Raw genomic sequence first — 21,958 nt, 5'->3', positions numbered from 1 at the left:
TCAACATACATTTGTGTGTTGTATGTATGTGTAATGTGTGTGTAATGATGCCTGTACCATCGCCGCAATCACATGTGTGTTACAGGGTATGTGTGTGTACCTGGCAGCATGTATACTCTGTGACAGCAGTATGCTGGCTATATTAACAACTGTGTACATATGTCAGGTAGGGGTATGGCATCAAAGACTAGGGTGGATTACCATTTAAACTGTTAAATGTGCATTTCATTCATTGCATGGGATGACAATATTTGTCATCCATTAGCTTGATACATACCCCCAGTGTGAGGTTGAGCATTGTATCCCAAACAGTGTGCCGAGTGCTGGTGTATACTAGTTTGTTGTATGGAGTGTGGCAGGCACTGCCAGACAGTTGTGGGCTGAGCACTGATATGTGGTATCCAACATGTGTATCCTCTGATAGACAGACAGATGCTATATATGGCAGTTAAGTGATATCAGTACATTAGAATATTAAGTGTGCCACATGACTTTCTCACATATTTTTGTTTTCCTTCCAGGGTGGTAGTGCATCAGCATAACCTACCTTATACAGCAGCAGAGGATCAGGAGATCCACCAGAGCCTGGTGCAGAATTTCTCTGTGCTGTTTTCCAGGACCAGCCAGAACCAACATGAGAGGGCTGCACTGTGGCAAGATCTTGTCCGTCGGGTAAATGACATAGTCATGCATAACCGGACATATGAGCAGGTACGCCATCACTGCAGTGATTTAATTAGACATGTCTGGCAGCATGCGTCTGATATCCACAGACAACAGCTTGCCACAGGTGGTGGGGTACCTATCCACCCCCCCTCACCAGTGTGGAGGAGCACCTCCTAAGTGTTGTGGCTCCAGGCCAACAACAACAACATCCACAAACATGTGTCATCATGGAGGCCGGAGCCACCCAGCATGTTGAAATGGAGTGTGCAGGTAACATGCCATATCTGTAGTTGACTGTTCTCTGTACTGGTAGTTTATGCGTGTGTGAGATATGTACTGTGTGTGTAGCTGTTAACCTGCCTATTCTTCTGCAAGATTGATATTCTGAGCATAATCTGTACACCTGTGAAAGTCACCTGTTGTACTACTGTACTTTATCATGCTCACAGTATCAATGGCACAGTTGTGGCTACTGGCAATCACTGTCATATTTTTGCAGGTCCCCCTGGAGTGACAGCAAGGCAGCCAATCCATGATGCTGGTGAGTGTGTAATAACAATACTATTGCTAATGACATGTGCATGTCATATGGAGGTGTAGTATGTGCATATGTAACACCTACGCATAATGCATGCTGTGCATGTTTGCTGTGAGACTATGCGTATCCCATTATTCACAGTAGCTGCCTCACTCACATGCAATACACAGAGCATGACGTACATGTGTGGCAACACAGTACTGGACATTGTATAGGCATACCTGATACACATGTACACAACACACACATGTTTGGCATAGACAATACACCTTAGCCTGCTACACATGTCCAATTATGACACCTGCTGTATGGCCACCCTTCAGTAGCCCACTTATCCTCTATGCAGCACACATAATATACCTGAGGGGTAGAGGCCTACCATGTCTTTGTGCAACAGTCTTGAACAAATAGTACATTCATGTTAGGCAATGCTCACTATTGGCCACCTTACACACCCATGTAACAAGTGGCTGTGTAATTGTGGATGTAGTCATGTTACTGCACTTCAGGTACAGCATGCTAGCTGCCTGTCTGGCACACATTATTATTGCTGACTGACCACAAGAAGCATGTTGATCATGGCTCATGTTACTACACCACATCCAGTTCCACTGACCACAAAAGTACACATAGCAGTTATTGCATAGCACCGTCATGTGTTGTGTTTGTTTGTGCAAATATGTGCACCCACAGCTTGTAACACTTGCACAACATTGTTATGTCCTTGTACACATTGTGTCCCACGGTGGAGACAATCACTGAACAACTACACACAACCATCAAATACACGCATACTCTTATTAACAATGGCTGTCTACACTTGCACTGCATGTTCCTGTGCAACACATAATCTGCATGCTGACACATGTGCAGTGATGTTTTTCCTTGTGATACTGTCACCCACCCTCAAACAGTATTGTGTATGTGTTGGATTGCAGGTGTGTCTGTGTTTGTATCTGCTGTACTGAGGAGTGTGCCTGTGTGCCTGTGTGCTTGTTTGCATGAGTCCATATGCACATGTGTGCATGTGTGCATGTGTGCATGTGCGCATGTGTGCCTGTGTGCATGTGCGCATGTGCACATGTGTGCATGTGTGCATGTGCGCCTGTGTGCATGTGTGCATGTGTGCATGTGTGTATGTGCGCATGTGTGCATGTGTGCATGTGCGCCTGTGTGGATGTGTGCCTGTGTGCATGTGCGCCTGTGTGCATGTGTGCATGTGCGCATGTGTGCATGTGTGCCTGTGTGCATGTGCACCTGTTTGCATGTGTGCATTTGCGCATGTGTGCATGTGTGCATGTGTGCCTGTGTGCATGTGTGCCTGTGCGCATGTGTGCATGTGTGCATGTGTGCTAACATCGTGTACACATTTGTAAACTGTGTTTCCTATCTTCCTCTCACAGGTTCTGATGTTGCTCTGGTGGAGTGCAGCAGGGAACCTGAAGCCACTTCTGGGGATAGTGATAATGATGATACATGTGTAATGGCACAGGGAGGTGTGACAGGGTCTGTCGTTGGTCAGCCAATCGACACTACACAGCAGTCAACCCCATCAATGTGCACAGTCATCCTGCCGATACATCCATTGTCACCAATGTCCTTAGCTGAGGGACAGCATACAGTGGGCATTGACCAGGGTAGTGTGGTATCATTGGCACATGCATCACCTCACAGCAGCCATGGCCAGATTCCTGACATGGTACCACACAGGCAGATGTCCAGGGGTTCTCGTGGGAGCATCCGTGGTCATACTGCTCCTGTCAGACATGCCCACAGAGGTGTTTCAACCTCAGCTATGTTCTGGGCTGTAATGCAGGCACAGGCACGTATGGAACAATACACCAGACATGATGTTGCAGCTGCCATCCATAATATCAGTGAGGTCATTGATAGATGTTGGGGGGACACATTAGATCTCTTCCACAACTACATGTCCAGGAGCCAGGACAGTGCAGGATGGTTGAGGCATCAACGTGGATGTATGGCAGCAACATCATCAGCTGGCAGTCATCGCGGACGACAACAAACCCGCAGCCATTCCCATAGTGCCAGTACCAGCCCCAGCAATGCTGGGTCTGTGCTGTCATTACACAATCCTAGAAGATCACGTGCGCGTGGCTCTGGACAGTCCCAGCAGGGACATGTGTCCAGTCAACAACCCACTGCTTCTGATGACAGTACAATACAAAAGGTGTGTCAGCTAGGGAAATGTAAGTCAGTGTGCCCCTCTACACCTCACAATGTCCTATGCAGTATGTACCTCCCATGGGAACTACAGCAAGTGGAAAGGCCACAGACATACCTAACAAAGACTGATAATGCCCTCAAACACATTCCCTATGCAGACTGACTCACAAAACCACAGCTAGAGTGCCTTGCATACTTCGACACAGAGGTTACCACTGCTGGACATACAGAGTTATGTCACACCCATACCAGTCGGCCAACCACCATGGCAACACCTCACAATCTGTCAAGCCTACATGACCTAGGGCCCTAATCCTTGTCACCACACTAAACAGCACATGCTGGAGGTACAGGTTTCCATACACAAATATGCCATACCCTGGACTAAACCACCCAGCATTAACAAACAAGGCTCCTTATTAGTAGATGTCATACATACCCCTGATGAATGTTATGGAGATAGGTAATATGCCCTGTGAGTCACCTCTGTGTAACCGTTTCACAGTAGCAAGTAAAATCACATTACATGTGTCCCAAAGGGCAGGGTAGCATAGGGCTAGGCTGCCCTAGGCCCAGAGACAATAGCATAGTACCTACCTATGACACAATGCACACACACATGTACTCAGTGCAATACCAGCTATGTGAGGTTGAATGAGTGTGACACTGACTGTGTGCAAGGTCTGTAAAGGTGTGATAGCTTAGCGTGAGTTTGTGTCTGTCATGGTAGTTTGTGTCGTAGGTGTGAGGCCAGAGAAAGATGTGTCAGTTATCGGGATGCAAACATAGTAGATTGGCATATGTTGTGCTGTAGTTCCCTGTGTACGAATGCGGTGTCCCATCTTAGGCAGAAGCAATACATGTATGCTCAGTAAGTGGTACTGCTGTTGAATCCAGCTCACATATGAACTGTTGTACTACCTGAAGTTGTAGGCCTAAACACTACAGTATGGTGTATGTTCACATTCCCTGGTAACACTGTCTGGTGTGTTTCCTGTAGTCTGCACAGATTACATACCTCATGCATAGGTATCTGTAAGTAGGGGCACACAGTAGTAAAAGGTACACAGTTAATGCTCATCTGTGTCGTCATACATTTGTGTGTTGTATGTATGTGTAATGTGTGTGTAATGATGCCTATACCATCGCCGCAATCACATGTGTGTTACAGGGTATGTGTGTGTACCTGGCAGCATGTATACTCTGTGACAGCAGTATGCTGGCTATATTAACAACTGTGTACATATGTCAGGTAGGGGTATGGCATCAAAGACTAGGGTGGATTACCATTTAAACTGTTAAATGTGCATTTCATTCATTGCATGGGATGACAATATTTGTCATCCATTAGCTTGATACATACCCCCAGTGTGAGGTTGTGCATTGTATCCCAAACAGTGTGCCGAGTGCTGGTGTATACTAGTTTGTTGTATGGAGTGTGGCAGGCACTGCCAGACAGTTGTGGGCTGAGCACTGATATGTGGTATCGAACATGTGTATCCTCTGATAGACAGACAGATGCTATATATGGCAGTTAAGTGATATCAGTACATTAGAATATTAAGTGTGCCATATGACTTTCTCACATATTTTTGTTTTCCTTCCAGGGTGGTAGTGCATCAGCATAACCTACCTTATACAGCAGCAGAGGATCAGGAGATCCACCAGAGCCTGGTGCAGAATTTCTCTGTGCTGTTTTCCAGGACCAGCCAGAACCAGCATGAGAGGGCTGCACTGTGGCAAGATCTTGTCCGTCGGGTAAATGACATAGTCATGCATAACCGGACATATGAGCAGGTACACCATCACTGCAGTGATTTGATTAGACATGTCTGGCAGCATGCGTCTGATATCCACAGACAACAGCTTGCCACAGGTGGTGGGGTACCTATCCACCCCCTCCCCTCACCAGTGTGGAGGAGCACCTCCTAAGTGTTGTGGCTCCAGGCCAACAACAAAAACATCCACAAACATGTGTCATCATGGAGGCCGGAGCCACCCAGCATGTTGAAATGGAGTGTGCAGGTAACATGTCATATCTGTAGTTGACTGTTCTCTGTACTGGTAGTTTATGCGTGTGTGAGATATGTTCTGTGTGTGTAGCTGTTAACCTACCTATTCTTCTGCAAGATTGATATTCTGAGCATAATCTGTACACCTGTGAAAGCCACCTGTTGTACTACTGTACTTTATCATGCTCACAGTATCAATGGCACAGTTGTGGCTACTGGCAATCACTGTCATATTTTTGCAGGTCCCCCTGGAGTGACAGCAAGGCAGCCAATCCATGCTGGTGAGTGTGTAATAGCAATACTATTGCTAATGACATGTGCATGTCATATGGAGGTGTAGTATGTGCATATGTAACACCTACGCATAATGCATGCTGTGCATGTTTGCTGTGAGACTATGTGTATCCCATTATTCTCAGTAGCTGCCTCACTCACATGCAATACACAGAGCATGACGTACATGTGTGGCAACACAGTACTGGACATTGTATAGGCATACCTGATACACATGTACACAACACACACATGTTTGGCATAGACAATACACCTTAGCCTGCTACACATGTCCAATTATGACACCTGCTGTATGGCCACCCTTCAGTAGCCCACTTATCCTCTATGCAGCACACATAATATACCTGAGGGGTAGAGGCCTACCATGTCTTTGTGCAACAGTCTTGAACAAATAGTACATTCATGTTAGGCAATGCTCACTATTGGCCACCTTACACACCCATGTAACAAGTGGCTGTGTAATTGTGGATGTAGTCATGTTACTGCACTTCAGGTACAGCATGCTAGCTGCCTGTCTGGCACACATTATTATTGCTGACTGACCACAAGAAGCATGTTGATCATGGCTCATGTTACTACACCACATCCAGTTCCACTGACCACAAAAGTACACATAGCAGTTATTGCATAGCACCATCATGTGTTGTGTTTGTTTGTGCAAATATGTGCACCCACAGCTTGTAACACTTGCACAACATTGTTATGTCCTTGTACACATTGTGTCCCACGGTGGAGACAATCACTGAACAACTACACACAACCATCAAGTACACGTATACTCTTATTAACAATGGCTGTCTACACTTGCACTGCATGTTCCTGTGGAACACATAATCTGCATGCTGACACATGTGCAGTGATGTTTTTCCTTGTGATACTGTCACCCACCCTCAAACAGTATTGTGTATGTGTTGGATTGCAGGTGTGTCTGTGTTTGTATCTGCTGTACTGAGGAGTGTGCCTGTGTGCCTGTGTGCATGAGCCCATATGTACATGTGTGCATGTGTGCATGTGCGCATGTGTGCCTGTGTGCATGTGCGCATGTGCACACGTGTGCATGTGCACATGTGTGCATGTGTGCATGTGCGCCTGTGTGCATCTGTGCATGTGTGCATGTGTGTATGTGCGCATGTGTGCATGTGTGCATGTGCGCCTGTGTGGATGTGTGCCTGTGTGCATGTGCGCCTGTGTGCATGTGTGCATGTGCGCATGTGTGCATGTGTGCATGTGCGCATGTGCGCCTGTGTGCATCTGTGCATGTGCGCATGTGTGCATGTGTGCCTGTGTGCATGTGCACCTGTTTGCATGTGTGCATTTGCGCATGTGTGCATGTATGCCTGTGTGCATGTGTGCCTGTGCGCATGTGTGCATGTGTGCATGTGTGCTAACATCGTGTACACATTTGTAAACTGTGTTTCCTATCTTCCTCTCACAGGTTCTGATGTTGCTATGGTGGAGTGCAGCAGGGAACCTGAAGCCACTGCTGGGGATAGTGATGATGATACATGTGTAATGGCACAGGGAGGTGTGACAGGGTCTGTCGTTGGTCAGCCAATCGACACTACACAGCAGTCAACCCCATCAATGCGCACAGTCATCCTGCCGATACATCCATTGTCACCAATGTCCTTAGCTGAGGGACAGCATACAGTGGGCATTGACCAGGGTAGTGTGGTAGCATTGGCACATGCATCACCTCACAGCAGCCATGGCCAGATTCCTGACATGGTACCACACAGGCAGATGTCCAGGGGTTCTCGTGGGAGCATCCGTGGTCATACTGCTCCTGTCAGACATGCCCACAGAGGTCTTTCAACCTCAGCTATGTTCCGGGCTGTAATGCAGGCACAGGCACGTATGGAACAATACACCAGACATGACGTTGCGGCTGCCATCCATAATATCAGCAAGGTCATTGATAGATGTTGGGGGGACACATTAGATCTCTTCCACAACTACATGTCCAGGAGCCAGGACAGTGCAGGATGGTTGAGGCATCAACGTGGATGTATGGCAGCAACATCATCAGCTGGCAGTCATCGCGGATGACAACAAACCCGCAGCCATTCCCATAGTGCCAGTACCAGCCCCAGCAATGCTGGGTCTGTGCTGTCATTACACAGTCCTAGCAGATCACGTGCGCGTGGCTCTGGACAGTCCCAGCAGGGACATGTGTCCAGTCAACAACCCACTGCTTCTGATAACAGTACCCAGTCTGGCTTAGTACCTGATATGGTCCGTAGCACCCCTGCCAGGCACAGGTACAGTGTCCCTGGCCAGAGACAGTGATCTGTATGACCTGACAGGTACAGTCTGTGGCTGTCCACAAACACCCGTATATGGCAGCCACATGGTGATACTGTGTGCAAGCATAGACACACACATAATGCTAACACCTAGGGCTAACACATACACACACACATCGCATCAGCATTGCCCCATGTTGTACTGTTGTCCCTCACTAACACACACACACATACATGTCGATTGGATGTGTCAATGGCAGACTCTGGCAAACCAAGTACACACCCTGTGCATATGATGAAACTGTGCCACCTCCTGCCATCTGTAACACTGATGCAGGAACAGGATAGCATGGTGCTGATGCACAGGGTGACTACATAGCACTATAGAAATAATATAATGTTGTTAACAGTACACTGTAATGATATCGTTGTGGTATATTCGAGCATGCATGATGCCTTAACTATGACTGTCATTGTAGTTTTGTATACACCAGTGTTAATTTCCAAAGTGTACTGTCTGCACATGTGCCACATGGCTGTTGTGTGTACCAGTGCCTGCATGTGTTGGGGTGTGGACAGTACATGTGCGATGTTTGCAGCACAGAGTTGCAGGTGTACATTTGCGAACATGGTTAGCATGGAACATGACATGGTTTGACAGTATGCTCAGGGTGATACAGTTTCCATATGTCAATGGTCTGCATTCTGGTACTATACACAGCCTACATAGCCTGACATTCCGTGGTCATTACATGGTGTCTCCTCAACTGATACACAGATGTAGGAACCTGGTGTCAGTGATATCCCTGCAGTACTACACTATACCAGTAGCCATTCTTACTGAGCACCACACATCCCTGGGAACAATACTCTTTGGCATATAGCAGTCTCACGTACATGTCAACACACTACGGATATGTCCATCCATGACTGCAAATGCATACAGTGGCCTACAATGCATTCTACACATGACACACCTAACCACCACAAGGGTATCATACAGACAGATACCTGTTGTCCAAGCCATGCTGTATTGCTGTAATGCAACTATAGCATTGTCATCGGCATGTAGATAACATAGTATTCCAACAGTACCATGTAGGTGGTAGCACCCATCATGTAGAACAGGTAATGGTGTGTACATGTGGACAAGTGTTATCTTGTCTATCCTGTGATATTCACATTTCCAAAGGTATTCTGCAGTCCCACGGTGTATCACCTAAGCAAGACGGTGTCTGTATGCATATCGGCAACAGTTGCCATACACCTACACTGGATGTCCATCACTCACAGACTTTGCTGTGTTTTAACATGTCTGACATATACTCCAGACATGAACCCTCACCCACATTACTCTATCAAAGCTTTCATGGGTGTGTGTCACATAGTTGGCCTAGGACACAGATCACTGCAGTAGCCTGCATTGTCAACAACATACATGTATAGCCTAAGGTCTGGTAAGCTGTGGCACATGGTGGCAAAGGTAACATCTGTAATCATATGAGGCAGGCTTCACACATAGGAACTATTAAAGGTCACAGGTACATATCTGTATGTGGCACACACATACCTGATGTGTTCATTGAGATTACTCTTATAATAATATGAGTCCAACAGCCAAATGTCCAGAACAATCACAAAAATCTTATTTTAAAAACGTTTTAATTCAATGATAAGCGCTTTCGCTGAATAGCTTCATCAGATCAGTACACAATACATATTCTCTCCTTCATTTAAATGGTACATTCAAATGTTACAAGCACCAATCAGCTGTACTATGTAATTAAGACAATTAATATAGTGGATGGTATTTAAAGCTGTATTAACAAATTCATAAGTTAAAAGGCTATATCTCAGCATATCATGAAGCTTTCAACAAATGCATACATTTATAAAAAAATATATATATGTATACAATAAATACACTTATATATACACCTAAAATATATCAAAAACACATATATTAATAAAATGTATATATATATATATCCATAAATATAGCCAAAATTAAAATGCATTATTTCATTTTCCTACGCTTCCTAAGTAAAGGCTTAATCGTAGCACGTTCATTTAATCCTTTGCCTTTGTCAGCCATTAACTTAATAATCCAAATATTCTCCCTATATTCGGTATGGTTGCGAATATCTCCTGCACGAATGCTAGGAGAAATCACTTCCAGAACCTTAAATCTGAACCAATGTTCATCATTGGTAGAAATAACATGTTTTGCTAGTGCGTTATGTTCAGATTTTTTCTTTATATGATACAGATGTTCCCTTATTCAATCTTTCAACATCCTATTAGTTTTACCAACATAAAAGGATTGACATATATGGCACTCCGCTATATATACTATATTCATGGTCTTACAATCTGCCACATGTGACAGAGTAAATATATGACCAGAACTGGGATGTTTAAATATGTGAGATGTATCAATATATCCACAAAAGTTGCATCCATTACATGATGTTATGTTGTCAGCCATTGAGTCTCCACCCTTTTTATAACACAATAGCCTTTTCAGGTTTTTCTTATTTCTATACAAAAATCTGGGTGTCTCTCCAACAATTCTACCAATTTTCTCATCGTCCTGTAGTATGGGCCAATACTTACTCAGTAATTCCTTGATCTCATTATTATCAGATGTAAAGAATATAAGGAATTTAATGGTATCATTACATACTGTATTAATTATGGTATCAGGCATGGATTCTGGACCAAAGTAAGGTGCTGCAATATCAGTACGAAGCTTAGGAATGTCTGTAAAGTTCTTAGTTATTTCATTCTCACTATATCCTCTCTCTAAAAATTTACTTTTAAGATCTATAAGTTCTTCCTTAAAATATTCATCTAATGGATTTAATCTGGACATTCTAATTCCTTGACCTCTAATTATATTTTTAAAAATATATTGTGGATGCATACTAGTTCTAAATAAATAGGAGTTGCGATAGCAATTCTTACGATATAAACCTGTGTTAATCAAACCACTAGGCAGCTTCTCTATATATAAATCAAGATAATTTATTTTTAATGTTGAGTATTCCATAGTAAATCTCAAGTAACTATTCAGGTCATTCATTCTATTAACAAATACCCTCAAGTCATATTCATTCCCTTTCCACAGCAGGAAAAGGTCGTCAACAAAATGACGATAGAATATTACATGTCTATCATATCCTTCCATGGGAAAAAGGTTACTCTCTTCCCACTGTGCCCAAAACATATTTGCATAGCTATTGGCACAGGGGTATCCATAGCTACACCCTCTAGTGGTTTGATTAACACAGGTTTATATCGTAAGAATTGCTATCGCAACTCCTATTTATTTAGAACTAGTATGCATCCACAATATATTTTTAAAAATATAATTAGAGGTCAGGGAATTAGAATGTCCAGATTAAATCCATTAGATGAATATTTTAAGGAAGAACTTATAGATCTTAAAAGTAAATTTTTAAAGAGAGGATATAGTGAGAATGAAATAACTAAGAACTTTATAGACATTCCTAAGCTTCGTACTGATATTGCAGCACCTTACTTTGGTCCAGAATCCATGCCTGATACTATAATTAATACAGTATGTAATGATACCATTAAATTCCCTATATTCTTTACATCTGATAATAATGAGATCAAGGAATTACTGAGTAAGTATTGGCCCATACTACAGGTCGATGAGAAAATTGGTAGAATTGTTGGAGAGACACCCAGATTTTTGTATAGAAATAAGAAAAACCTGAAAAGGCTATTGTGTTAAAAAGGGTGGAGACTCAATGGCTGACAACATAACATCATGTAATGGATGCAACTTTTGTGGATATATTGATACATCTCACATATTTAAACATCCCAATTCTGGTCAGATATTTACTCTGTCACATGTGGCAGATTGTAAGACCATAATCAGGCACACTGACGTCCCGCTCACCAGACTGAGTAAGGAGAAGGTCACAGTAAGCTGCCTGTCGGGCGCTAGAATCCGCCACATAACGCAAGCACTCAGGTCTCTCAACAGCAGGTACAAGTACGACTCAGTCATTGTCCATGCTGGTGTCAACGACCTGAGATGTACCTCCTTGGACTACATGAAAAGAGACATTGAGGAGCTCTCTGATTATGTAGCCCAGGCAGGTATGACCCTGACCTTGAACAGTATCCTATCTTCACCTAGAATGATGCCACAATACAGTGATAAGATGATCAGCTTTAATAATTGGCTTAAATTTTGGTGTCATTCAAAGGGGATCCAATGTCTGTCTGCCTGGGATGACATGCTGGACAAGCCACGCTGCTTCGCAAGGGACGGCTTGCACCTGTCACCCCTGGACTTCTGGATATTGGCAAAGGCTCTTGCCACCCCCATAGTGCCTTTTTTAGGCAAGGCTCAAATTCTAACCCTACCACCCTAGAACACAAAAAAGGAAAAAAACTAAGGGTAATGCTGCTCAATGCCAGAAGTCTCAATCTCAAGATGCACGCACTCGAGGCCCTTCTCAGTATGGAGAACATCGATGTCTGTGCTGTGACAGAAACCTGGTTCAAGGCTCCTGAGAGCACCCCAGCACTATCAGGTTTCACCTCATATCATGCGTTCCGGCCCCAAAATCCGGACAACACCAAGAAAGGAGGGGGGGTGTCCATATTCATAAAGGACACACACACCTCAAGGTTGGTGGCAACGCACGATGCATCGGAGACCATCCAGGTGCAATTAACCATAGGAAAGAATGCTCTGCAATTTGTAGCATGTTACAGGTCACCCTCTCAAACTCAGGAACCTCACATGGCCTTCCTGAAAACACTGGAGGGGATAAATGTATCTCCAAACACCATCATACTAGGTGATTTCAACTACCCTAATATAGACTGGGAACACTACTCAAGCCCAAACATTCTAGCCCAAAGGTTCCTGGAGTTCATAATCTCAAATGCCATGGAACAACTAGTCACCATCCCCACAAGAGGAGAAAACATACTTGATCTCATCATCACAAACATGGGATCACAATGTTCAACACCGGAAGTATACCCTCACTGGTGAGATCAGATCATAAACTAATCTCGCTGGAGGTCCTCATCCCGCCCCCACCTGAAATAAAAAAGACCACAGTGAAAAACTTCTCAAAAGCCGACTTCACACTTCTAAAAACTAGTGTGGTCTCCTTTAAGGCCCCTGAGCCAGTGGTAAACATTACTCAAACCACTGAATCACTTACAAATGCCTTCTACCAGCACCTACAGGACTGCATGGATCAGGCAATCCCAAACAACACTAAGACTCTTTGTACCAAAGGCAAGCGTCCAGTCTGGTGGACCCCAGCTATAAACAAGCTCTACAACAAAAGGAGGAAGCTACTACAAGATAGAGCAAAATCCTTGAAAGGTAAGACACCTTTGATCATTATAAGTAAAAAACTAAGAGCTCTCATAAAATCATCCAAGGCAAATTTTGAGAGAAAAATCGCCAAGGACTCAAAAGACAATCATAAGGCCTTCTTTAGCTATGTTAGAAACCTAGGAGGAAACTCCCAGATATGCTCAGAATTAGTTCAAAATGATGTGAAGATTACTGAACCTACACACATTGCCAACATACTGGCAGACAGGTTCAGTGCAAACTTCTCCCCCCCCAAAAGGAGAGATAACTATACCAGAGGATTGTAGCCCCCAAACATCTCCAATGCCCAAGTGAGAACTGCTCTCTCCAAGGCAAAAAACACAGCATCCATGGGACCGGATGGTGTCCCCGGCTGTGTGCTCCACGAACTCAACGAGGAATTAAACCCGCAGTTAGGACAGCTGTTTAATCTTAGCCTCACCTCAGGTTACGTACCCAAGGAGTGGCGCACGGCGACTGTCGTCCCACTTCACAAGGACGGTGCCTCCACCGACCCTGGAAATTACCGTCCCATTAGCTTGACAAGCCTTATCTGCAAAGCCATGGAGAGGATCATAATGGAACTCATAAATAAAGACATAGGGAACTTGCAGACATTGGATCCAACCCAGTTTGGCTTTGTCAAAGGCAGATCATGCCTTTTAAACTTGGTTGACTTTTTCGAAATAGTCACCAAGGCCATTGATGAGGGCAAGGCAGTCCATACAGCCTACCTTGACCTGGCAAAGGCTTTTGACACAATACCCCACTCAGGTATCATCGAAAAACTCATCAGCTTGAATGTAAACCCATACATCACAAGATGGGTTGCAAACTGGCTAAGTGACAGAACCCACAGGATCAGAGTTGCTGGCGCCATGTCAGACTCAAAGCCTGTCACAAGTGGTGTCCCACAGGGCTCAGTCCTGGGACCACTCTTGTTCGGCATCTACTTTTCTGAAGTACAAGCAAACACAAGAGGGTTATGGCTGACAAAGTTTGCAGATGACTGCAAACTGGGCGCCATAGTCGAATACACATCTGACACAGATATCCTTCAGAAGGGCCTCACAGAAATGGATAACTGGTGCCAGAGCCATGGCCTAAAGTTAAACGCCAAGAAATGCATAGTCATACCCTTCGGGAAAAACAAGGTTACCCCTAGCTACCATATAGGTGACAATCCACTGAGCACAGAAGTCGTCATCAGGGATCTGGGGACCCAGGTTGACAGTAACCTTTCGTTTGACACTCATGTTGCCAAAGTAGTTAGGAAAACCTTCTACATTGCCCACCTGATCATGAAGGGATTCACATCTAGATCTAGGGAGGTCATCGTCCCCCTGTACTCATCACTCATTAGACCTATGATTGAGTACAATGCCCCATTCGGAATATATCTGACCCGACACCTGCAGCAGCTGGAAAGGCCCCAAAAGTTCCTCACCAAAAGGATAAAGGGTCTCAAAAATATGTCTTATGCTGCCCGACTGAAAGAACTCCAGCTCTATTCAGTCGCATACCGCTTGCTCAGAGGTGACCTGTGCCTGACATATAAGGCCATGTCAAACCCAGATTTGATGAATATGCTTCACCTCAAAAAATCTAGATCTCTCAGAACCACAAGGGCGGCATACTTAAACCTTGACACGGTTATTAATAGAACGTGCTGGAGGGACAGATTCATCACCCAGAGACTCCCTATGCTGTGGAACAAAATCCCGGTACATGTGAGGCAGAGCACCTCGCTGGCCTTGTTCAAGAAGAATCTTGACCAATGGATGGGAGATCGCAGATATACCCCAGGGATTACTTCAGTGTCACTGCTTGACAGAGGCACAGCAAAATAATAGGCATAGTTTTCTTCAAACTAAAGGGGTGGCGAAAGCCACATAACTATGGGCTAGGCTTATAAATGCCCTTGGGCAGATAGCCTAGTATGAACCTATGAACCTATGAACCTATGAATATAGTATATATAGCGGAGTGCCATATATGTCAATCCTTTTATGTTGGTAAAACTAATAGGATGTTGAAAGATCGAATAAGGGAACATCTGTATCATATAAAGAAAAAATCTGAACATAACGCACTAGCAAAACATGTTATTTCTACCAATGATGAACATTGGTTCAGATTTAAGGTTCTGGAAGTGATTTCTCCTAGCATTCGTGCAGGAGATATTCGCAACCATACCGAATATAAGGAGAATATTTGGATTATTAAGTTAAGGGCTGACAAAGGCAAAGGATTAAATGAACGTGCTACGATTAAGCCTTTACTTAGGAAGCGTAGGAAAATGAAATAATGCATTTTAATTGTGGCTATATTTATGGATATATATATATATATATATATATATATATATATATATATACATTTTATTAATATATGTGTTTTTGATATATTTTAGGTGTATATATAAGTGTATTTATTGTATACATATATATATTTTTTTATAAATGTATGCATTTGTTGAAAGCTTCATGATATGCTGAGATATAGCCTTTTAACTTATGAATTTGTTAATACAGCTTTAAATACCATCCACTATATTAATTGTCTTAATTACATAGTACAGCTGATTGGTGCTTGTAACATTTGAATGTACCATTTAAATGAAGGAGAGAATATGTATTGTGTACTGATCTGATGAAGCTATTCAGCGAAAGCACTTATCATTGAATTAAAACGTTTTTAAAATAAGGTTCTTGCCTTATTTTTGTGATTGTTCTGGACATTTGGCTGTTGGATATTTGGAGACCTTACTTCAATTGTGACCACCTGTTTTGCTCCACTGCCGTTCTACTACTTTGACTTTTAATTTGTTTCAGCAACGGAGCATTTATCCATTTGGTTGGTAGCATATTTTATTTGCATTGTATTTTTACTCGTTCTTGCTGCCTATACCATTTGGAACAGGACTATGCAGGAGAATGCACCTATAGAGCTTGATTATAATCCACGGAAGGAAGTGACATGCGATACTGCATTGAGTAAGAGGTTCCTCAAATGCCTAACTTGTTCAAAGAACGTATCTTGGCAGATCGAGGCGAATGCCTTTTCGGATGACGTCAATGACGCGACTGGGGATCTTGAATGGCTGCAACATGCTATGAATGACTTAGAGAAAGACTTTCTGAAACTTAAGCGTCTACAAGTACAATGCTTACACTTCCAATATTGCCTCAACCATAGGATTGTACCTAGAGGCTTAAGGGTATTTAATATGCCAACGCAAGGCACGTATTACCCTGAACTGCTTACACGATGGCAGAAAATTAATTTAGAGGTAAGCAGAAGCTATCTATCTCTTCTAACTGAATTTTTTACACCGGAAGAGGATAAATTGACTATGAGCATAAAAAATAAAGAGCGTGATATTTTTGAGACTTTTCCAGCTACTATTGTGAATCCTATGTTTGAAAGTATGCTCGATGGCATTTCAGCCTTCGAGCACAGATTATCACATCAGAAGAGAAATAAGATAATAAGAGACTATAATGACTTTAAATTAGGTCATATCTTCACATGGCCTAGAAATGAGTATAATACTAGTGGAACTAATAATAATGTGAATAGAGTGAACAATACTAATACTGTAGATGTGAATGAGACTAATAAGAATAATGCTAATGTCTTTGCTGATTTTGTTGACAATACGATGAATGCATTAACTGATGATGTTTTTGATGCTAATGCTGTTTCACATTTTGAGATACAACATGAATTACATAATGTGGATAGTATAACTGTTGCTGGGGATATGGACCATTCTAATAATGCAATTAATAACAGAATACAGACAACTGTAGGGACAAAAGATGATGTGATACATGTGAATGGGAGTTTATACCCTGAGGTTATAGTATCTAAACTACCATTACAAACAACTGAAATGGAACAAGTTGTTAGACCTAAAACTGTTATTAAACAAACATCTATTAATAGTCTCAATGAGAATATTTCTTTTCCTCTGGCAGTCAGACCAGACAGAGGAATATGCAGGACTCGCTCTATGAGTCGTGAATGTCAGAAACGGAAACACTCAGGCGAGTTACCTGTGAATCAGACATTGAAGAAAATGTGGGACAAAAGGACAATACATTAATGTTTAATATTTCTTCTAGAGATTTTACAAAAGAAGAGTGTCGACTTTTTGAAAAAGGCCTGAGTTTTATACCGACAACTAAGAGTTATATAACTGATACTCTCTTGGATTTAAAAATATTTTGTCGGAATATTATGCTGAAATTAATATATGGAAATGAATGTAGGTCTATGACCTCTAATACTATTAATAATGAACATGGTTTGAGGAATTTTAGTGATTTTGTCCCTTCGAACCATCCACTAGTTGAGGTTTATTATAAAATTACAGAAGATCAGATATTTGAATATTATGGGACAGTTAATAATAGTAATACAAAGAAAAGGAGAAGAACTAATTTAACTTATAAGGAAAGAGAGTTCTTAAATAGACTTCGGAATGATAGTTCTGTGACAGTCAGGCCTGCTGATAAAGGTGGTAGAATAGTTGTGATGGATACCATTTTGTATAATGGAGCTATGGAGAATTTACTAAAAGATAGTTTTTATAGAAAGATAAATAGGGATGAAGTATATGAAATCATTTTTCATGTTACGTTGACTATATGTGATATGTATAAAGGAACTGCTATTTCTAAAGAACTATATGATTATTTTACCGTGAAAGACCCATTGATACCCATTATACATGGGTTACCCAAGATCCACAAAGATATAGAAAACCCCCCCATGAGACCTATTGTCTCAGGTGGGGGTTGGCTAACAGAACCATTCTCTATATACATAGAGAAATATCTTAGACCAGTAATTAATGAGAATTCTTATGTCCTTAAGGACACTAAACAGTTCTTAATGGACTTATATAATACACTACAGAGTAACATTGATACTAAGAATATATTGTTGGTCACGTTGGACGTACAGTCTCTATTTACGGTTATACCCAATGGTATAGGAGTTGAATATATAACAATGTACCTGAAACAGCATAGTAAGTACACTGATAAACAGATTGACTTGATTACATGTCTTTTAGAAGTAGTACTTGAGAATAATATATTTGTGTTTAATGACAGCTTCTATATACAACAAGACGGTGAAGCTATGGGTACCCCCTGTGCCAATAGCTATGCAAATATGTTTTTGGCACAGTGGGAAGAGAGTAACCTTTTTCCCATGTAAGGATATGATAGACATGTAATATTCTATCGTCGTTTTGTTGACAACCTTTTCCTGCTGTGGGAAGGGAATGAATATGACGAGGGAATTTGTTAATAGAATGAATGACCTGAATAGTTACTTGAGATTTACTATGGAATACTCAACATTAAAAATAAATTATCTTGATTTATATATAGAGAAGCTGCCTAGTGGTTTGATTAACACAGGTTTATATCGTAAGAATTGCTATCGCAACTCCTATTTATTTAGAACTAGTATGCATCCACAATATATTTTTAAAAATATAATTGGAGGTCAAGGAATTAGAATGTTCAGATTAAATCCATTAGATGAATATTTTAAGGAAGAACTTATAGATCTTAAAAGTAAATTTTTAGAGAAAGGATATAGTGAGAATGAAATAACTAAGAACTTTATAGACATTCCTAAGCTTCGTACTGATATTGCAGCACCTTACTTTGGTCCAGAATCTATGCCTGATACCATAATTAATACAGTATGTAATGATACCATTAAATTCTCTATATTCTTTACATCTGATAATAATGAAATCAAGGAATTACTGAGTAAGTATTGTCCCATACTACAGGTCGATGAGAAAATTGGTAGAATTGTTGGAGAGACACCCAGATTTTTGTATAGAAATAAGAAAAACCTGAAAAGGCTATTGTGTTATAAAAAGGGTGGAGACTCAATGGCTGACAACATAACATCATGAAATGGATGCAACTTTTGTGGATATATTGATACATCTCACATATTTAAACATCCCATTTCTGGTCAGATATTTACTCTGTCACATGTGGCAGATTGTAAGACCATGAATATAGTATATATAGCGGAGTGCCATATATGTCAATCCTTTTATGTTGGTAAAACTAATAGGATGTTGAAAGATCGAATAAGGGAACATCTGTATCATATAAAGAAAAAATCTGAACATAACGCACTAGCAAAACATGTTATTTCTACCAATGATGAACATTGGTTCAGATTTAAGGTTCTGGAAGTGATTTCTCCTAGCATTCATGCAGGAGATATTCGCAACCATACCGAATATAGGGAGAATATTTGGATTATTAAGTTAAGGGCTGACAAAGGCAAAGAATTAAATGAACGTGCTACGATTAAGCCTTTACTTAGGAAGCATAGGAAAATGAAATAATGCATTTTAATTGTGGCTATATTTATGGATATATATATACATTTTATTAATATATGTGTTTTTGATATATTTTAGGTGTATATATATAAGTGTATTTATTGTATACATATATATATTTATTTTTTATAAATGTATGCATTTGTTGAAAGCTTCATGATATGCTGAGATATATCCTTTTAACTTATGAATTTGTTAATACAGCTTTAAATACCATCCACTATATTAATTGTCTTAATTACATAGTACAGCTGATTGGTGCTTGTAACATCTGAATGTACCATTTAAATGAAGGAGAGAATATGTATTGTGTACTGATCTGATGAAGCTATTCAGCGAAAGCACTTATCATTGAATTAAAACGTTTTTAAAATAAGGTTCTTGCCTTATTTTTGTGATTGTTCTGGACATTTGGCTGTTGGATATTTGGAGACCTTACTTCAATTGTGACCACCTGTTTTGCTCCACTGTCGTTCTACTACTTTGACTTTTAATTTGTTTCAGCAACGGAGCATTTATCCATTTGGTTGGTAGCATATTTTATTTGCATCTTATAATAATATGTCATACAATAATAAAAGCAAAACACACAACACATTGACAAACTGTGTGACAAACACACACATGTCATTTGTAGGATTCAAACCCCAACCTAACTATGTTATGATACTTGAGAGGGACACATTAGCGCAGCACGCTATTCGCATTACTGGATGATTTCCCTTCTCCTGCTGTATTTCTAGGGTGCTGACATCATCAGTCTTTCCAGAGAGGAATGTACATCTTTTAGTGCGTTATCCCAGTCTTCAAAAAGGCCATTCTTTTCACAGAGAACTGCATATATACACACCCCCCTGCCACCCCACACACACACAGCGTTTGCAGGATTTAAACCCCTATCTAGCTATGTTATGACACTTGAGAGAGACGTATTAGCCCAGTGCGCTATTTGCATTACTGGATGGTTTCCCTTCTCCTGCTGTATTTATAGGGTGCTGACATCATCGGTCTTTCCAAAGAGGAATGTACATCTTTTAGTGTGTTATCCCAGTCTTCAAAAAGGCCATTCCTTTCATAAAGAGGATTTAAACCCCTATCTAGCTATGTTATGATACTTGAGAGAGACGTATTAGCCCAGTGCGCTATTTGCATTACTGGATGGTTTCCCTTCTCCTGCTGTATTTATAGGGTGCTGACATCATCGGTCTTTCCAAAGAGGAATGTACATCTTTTAGTGTGTTATCCCAGTCTTCAAAAAGGCCATTCCTTTCATAAAGAATTGCATACATACACCCCCCACACAAACACACAGCATTTGCAGGATTCAAACCCCTACTTAACTATGTTATGATACTTGAGAGAGATGCATTAGCACAGTGAGCTATTCTCATTACTTTCTGATTTCCCTTCTCCTGCTGTATTTATAGGGTGCTGACATCATCAGTCTTTCCAAAGAGGAATGTACATCTTTTACTATCCCTCAGTATGGGGGATAACAATATCTGTGCATTAACAGACGCCTAGTTCAGGGTCACATATGCACACTGGCACTGCCAGGTTATGTTCTATACCATGCTTCATGACCACAGGACTTGTAACACACAACACAAGTAGGGAGTGTATCCATATACATCACAGATGCACACACCTCTGGGTTGGTACCACTGCACTAAGCATGACAGGCCATACATATACAACTACCATTGTGCAAAACTGCCTTTTGGTTTGGTGTGTAGTTCAGACCCCCCCCCCCATACCCAGGAACCGCACTCCGCTTTCCTGGGAACAGTGTAGGTTATGAAGGTCTTCACACACACCATTATAGTGGTTGACTTCAGGTACACAAATATTGACTGGGGATACTACTCAGGCCCTCAACAACATCACCCTACAGCCACTACAATTTGTGGATCCATGTGCTATGGCACAACCAGTCACCACACCCACAAGGGGGAATACATATTGGACCTGATCATCACCAACATGGGGACTCTATGTTCCACACCAGAAGTAGAACCCTCATTGTTAAGATCAGACCATAAACAACTTTCAGTGGACATCCATATCCCGTCCCCACCCCCAGCCAAGGAAATCACTGTAAAGAATTTCTCAAAAGCAGACTTTGCACTTGTAAAGACTGGGGTCGAATACTTCAAAGGCCCAGTGCTGGAGGATAATACAGCCCAATCTGCAGAATCCTTTACAAAAGCATTGTATGAGCACCTGCAGGTATGCATT

This window comes from Protopterus annectens, chromosome 2.part0, assembly GCF_019279795.1.
Source record: "Protopterus annectens isolate FY-2018-M chromosome 2.part0, PAN1.0, whole genome shotgun sequence".
In the NCBI taxonomy this organism is placed as follows: Eukaryota; Metazoa; Chordata; order Ceratodontiformes; family Protopteridae; genus Protopterus; species Protopterus annectens.
The sequence above is the reverse complement of the archived record's forward strand: the minus strand, read 5'-3'. Positions refer to the sequence as shown.